General features: G+C 42.1%; 1 long non-coding RNA gene across 1 annotated transcript; it reads left to right on the top strand.

Moving 5' to 3' along the window:
* The first annotated feature begins 124 nt into the window (after nt 1-124).
* Nucleotides 125-3,622, top strand: LOC102970652. The gene is made up of 4 exons (XR_006213393.1): nt 125-495; nt 2,810-2,858; nt 3,088-3,194; nt 3,562-3,622. It is a non-coding gene; the product is annotated as an uncharacterized LOC102970652 (long non-coding RNA).
* Nucleotides 3,623-5,019: the final 1,397 nt, after the last annotated feature.

The following is a 5,019-nucleotide window of genomic DNA, read 5'->3' as shown; positions in this document are numbered from 1 at the left end:
AAGGCCCGTAAGCCGGAAGCAACTGGCCTGGGCGTACGCATGGCCCCTCCCCTGGCGTCATTCCGTAAGCAGCAGCGTTCAGTCCACAAAAACATTTACCACTCCGGGCTGGGCTGCTTCCTGAGGATAACTCCGTTCCAACTTACGTTTGTGCCGGCCCAGACTAACTTGAAGGAAGGCTTTTAGTTTGTAGAAATCCTTATTATTCATTTATTCTTACACCGACACGAGGAATCATCGATCACAATAAAGATGGCGACAGCCGCTTTACCATGGTGACAGGGCAGTCATTTGCTAACAACCTTGGCACTTTCACTTTAGTTCCGCCTTGTTAGGGAAAGGAAGTGCTTGGTCCCGCTCCAGCAGCGTGCCTGTTATTTTGTAAATTTAGCTGGAGTGTTTGGTGGAATATGAGGAGAGTCGCGGCAGTTTAGGGAATGAGAGAATGAGGAGCGCTCAACTTCAAGGCGGCAACATAGCTGAGGAGATGGACAGGTAAAGGGGAGAACAGATTCCTATCTGCTCTTGTGTAGTCCCCGGGCACCCTGTGCTTGGTGGTGGTGAGGGAGCGAGGTGGCCGAGGGCTTGGACAAGTGGGGTATAAGAAAAGATCGTTTGACTGTTGGTACTCAACAAGCGGCTAAAGCATGATTTGAACTCGAGTCGCTTTGGCTCAGAGACTGAATGCTTAACTGCTGTAGCTATTTCCTCCCATTATAACTGAGGGAATATGAATGGCTCCAAATTTATTACCATTTTTGGAAAGGAACTTCGAGCATTTGACCTGGTAATGGTGAGCCAATGACTCACAACAATGAACCACCCAAGAAAATGTTGAGGCACCTGTAGCCAGGGGCTTGTTGTGCTGCCATCAATCATTTGTGGAGAAGGGATTGTTGGTTCTTTCACTTCATCAACCAGTCCTACTCAACTGGTTATAAAAGAGGTGTGTGCAAGGGATGTTTCATAAGCTTTTGCTTTTGTATATTTGGGTTCTATTTATAGCTGTGTGCTGGTGACCCCTGCTTCAGTGTTGTCCCTTTGAGTCTTTTTCCATTACTGCAACACTCCCGAAGCGACATACATCTTTAGCCAATAGATTATAGCAAAATGAAGACAGAAGGTAATAAAGTGTCTGATGCTGTCGTAGCTGTTATGACTGAACCTGAGTTAACACAAAAATATAGGTGCAGTATGAAGAGGTAGGGGGGAAAACTAGGAAAGATGCATTTGTACACAAATGGGACTATATATAGAATAAGTATTATTTATGGGCTTTGCACACAAGAGAAAGGGTTAATGGTGGAGAATCAAAGAATTTGGGAAACCACAGTCAAGATTTGTGGGCATTGGCAGAAAGTTTTGTCAAAAAATCTTGAGTTCTTATTTAGTCTTGTGGATGATCCTAAGAATCTTGGATAAGTATAAGTGAAGCAAGCAATGACATTCAAGACTGTGAGGGCACACAACAGACACATGAAAAGATGCTCGACGTCACTCCTCATCAGGGAAATACAAATCAAAACCACACTCAGATACCACCTCACGCCAGTCAGAGTGGCTAAAATGAACAAATCAGGAGACTATAGATGCTGGAGAGGATGTGGAGAAAGGGAACCCTCTTGCACTGTTGGTGGGAATGCAAACTGGTACAGCCGCTCTGGAAAGCAGTGTGGAGGTTCCTCAAAAAATTAAAAATAGATCTACCCTAGGACCCAGCAATAGCACTGCTAGGAATTTACCCAAGGGATACAGGAGTGCTGATGCATAGGGGCACTTGTACCCCAATGTTGATAGAAGCACTCTCAACAATAGCCAAATTATGGAAAGAGCCTAAACGTCCATCAACTGATGAATGGATAAAGAAATTGTGGTTTATATACACAATGGAATACTACGTGGCAATGAGAAAGAATGAAATATGGTCTTTTGTAGCAACGTGGATGGAACTGGAGAGTGTTATGCTAAGTGAAATAAGTCATACAGAGAAAGACAGATACCATATGTTTTCACTCTTATGTGGATCCTGAGATACTTAAGACCATGGGGGAGGAGAAGGAAAAAAAAAAGAGAGGGAAGGAGGCAAACCATAAGAGACTCTTAAAAACTGAGGGTTGATGAGAGGTGGGAGGGAGGGGAAAGTGGGTGATGGGCATTGAGGAGGGCACGTGTTGGGAGGAGCACTGGGTGTTGTATGGAAACCAATTTGATAATAAATTTCATATGAAAAAAAAAGAGAATGTGAGGGTACAGAGACTTGGCCATAGAAAGTCAAATTTCCAAGGCTGGGCTAAGTACTACTTCATGTTTGATGTGCATTTAAAGCTCCTCAAAGAGCCATGGAATAAAATCCCTCATTGGTCCTCCAGGGACTATCTGCAAAGGCAGGAACTCCTGAGTATACATCATTGCATGAAAAAGATTTCAGATAGCACTGTAGCATTACCTATGTTAGGAGAAATTTTCAATAAGCAGCACATGTAATAGTTAAGGAAACTTGGGGCTCTCAGAGAGCACCTAAATGCTGACACAGATCTTGCTCAGTATTTGTTTGTAGGTTCCATTTGGCTTGCTTTCCAGAAACATCATTCTAAGTTTTGCACTACTGCATTATCACACTGGTTCTGCAGCAATATTTTTACTTTCTATGAGTATTTGAGGGTTCATCTCTGAAGCTACAATGTAGAGAATTGTGCAGTCCATCAAAGCTGATCATGTGGTCTTTAGATTTTAGCGTTTTCATTTTTATTATCTAATTACTTTTCTCAATTGATGCTTAATGACTACATTTCCTCTATTTGTTTCCTAGAATCCAGAAGATTCAAGATTGTTCACCTGCTTAAGGGCTGCCTTCTGAGGTACATTGCTTGGTAGCAGGCCAGGGAGTTAGGTGGTCAACTGAATTGGAGAAAGATTTTCCTTGTTGTTGACAATGGCATGGTGACCTCTTGCTGCTGAATGAGGACTGCTTCCAAACCAAGCATTGGGGAAAGCTGGGTAAGAGGAGGAAGTCTCTTGAGTTTTTTCTCTAGAATCCAATCAGTCTTGTCTAAAACTTATGTCTTTGGGGGACTTGTTCTGTTTCAGAACCAGAATTCTGGGAGACTGTTGCATTGACACATAGAACCCAGGGTTTAGCAAAACAAAGGTGGATATCACTGTACCACACTTAAACTCCAACAGTGTGCTTCTGGGTGAGCATGGCTAGATAGAACATGTGGATAATGCTATCAGGTTGGGGGAAACAGGGTGATAGTGATTAGAAAGAGCTAATATTTGTGAAGGGCTGTGTAGGTTACAGAGCTTTTCTACATAGATCATACTTGAGTCTCACAAAACTGGGGAGATTGTTTAAAAGTGTGCTCTATGTATTTGTTGTTGTGGTAAAGTATATGTAACAAAATTTACCATTTTAACCATTTTTAAGTGTACAATTCAGTGGCATTAAGTATATTCACATTGTCCAACCATCATCATTATTCATCTCTAGAACCTCTTTATTTTCCAAAATAGAAACTCCATATCATTAAACATTAATCCCCCATTCTTGCCTCCCATCAGCCCCTGGAAGCCATCATGCTACTCTCTGTGTCTATAAATTTGACTACTTTAGGTACCTCATGTAAGTGGAATCTTAACACTATTTTTCCTTTTGTGACGGGCTTATTTCACTTAGCGTAGTGTCTTCAAGGTTCATCCGTGTTGTAGTGTGTGCCAGAATTTCCTTCCCTTTTAAGACTGAATAATATTCTGTTGTCTGTACATACCAAAATTTGTTTATCCATTCATCCTTTTATGGACACTTGGGTCGCTTCCATCTTTTGGCTATTGTGGATAATGTTGCTATGAACATGGGAGTACAAATACGTATTGTGTTTGAGTTCCTGCTTTAAATTCTTTTGGGTGTATATCCAGAGGTGTAATTGCTAGATCATGTGGTAATTCTATGTTTAATTTTTTGAGGAACTACCATACAATTTGCCACAGAGGCTTCACCATTTTACATTCCCATCAGCAATGCATAGGGGTTCCCATTTCATCCTCACCAATATTTTTTATTATTTCTTTTTTGAGTAAAAGCCACCCTAATAGTTGTGAATGTATTCCATTGTGGTTTTGATTTGCATTTCACTACTATATTGGAAAACCTACTGTTCTCCTCTCCTGAGTGTCTCCTTTATTTTCACTCAGAATACTTTACTTTTCACATTTCTGGTTGCCAAATGTGTGGGAATTTTTCCCCACAGCAAGCAATTCTCTGTAACACTAGCTGGGTGTCCCATAGTTTAACTCAATTCTGACACCTGGAGATAGTGTCAGATTCCCACAGGTTAAGGGCTAATCCCACAAGACTGCCCCCACCCCATTTCAGATGGCAGTTGCAAGTTTAAGTTGTCACCTGTGCTTCTGACTGACTGGCTATAAAGTTGGGTTCAGTTACTTTGCTAGAGCAGCTCACAGACCTCAGGAAAATAGTTGCTAATATTTACTAGTTTATTAAAGGTTATGATAGGGGCGCCTGGGTGGTTCAGTCAGTTAAGCGTCTGACTTTGGCTCAGGCCATGATCTCACAGCCTGTGGGTTTGAGCCTCGTGTTGGGCTTCTGTGCTGACAGCTCAGAGCCTGGAGCCTGCTTTGGATTCTGTGTCTCCCTCTCTCTCTGCCTTTCCCCTGCTCACACTCTTTCTCTCCTTCAAAAATAAATAAACATTAAAAAATAAAAAAAAAGTAAAGGATATGATAAAGGATACAGATGAACAGCCAGGTGAAGAGATTCATAGGGTGAAGTCTGGGAAGGTCCTGAGTGCAGGAGCTTCTGTCCTTGTGGAGTTGGGATGTGTGACCCTGTTGGTATATGGATGTGTTCACCTACCTGGAAGCTCTATGAACTCCCTACCTACTTTTGGGATTTTTATGGAGGCTTCATCACTTAGGCAAGATCGATCACTAATTCCATTTCCAGCCTCACTTCCCTCTCTGGGGGATATGGGTGGAGGGGCTGACAATTCCAACATCTAA

Source organism: Panthera tigris, chromosome X (genome assembly GCF_018350195.1).
Source record: "Panthera tigris isolate Pti1 chromosome X, P.tigris_Pti1_mat1.1, whole genome shotgun sequence".
Classification (NCBI taxonomy): domain Eukaryota; kingdom Metazoa; phylum Chordata; class Mammalia; order Carnivora; family Felidae; genus Panthera; species Panthera tigris.
Note: the sequence above shows the minus strand (reverse complement) of the source record. Positions and strands in the feature narration are given on the sequence as shown.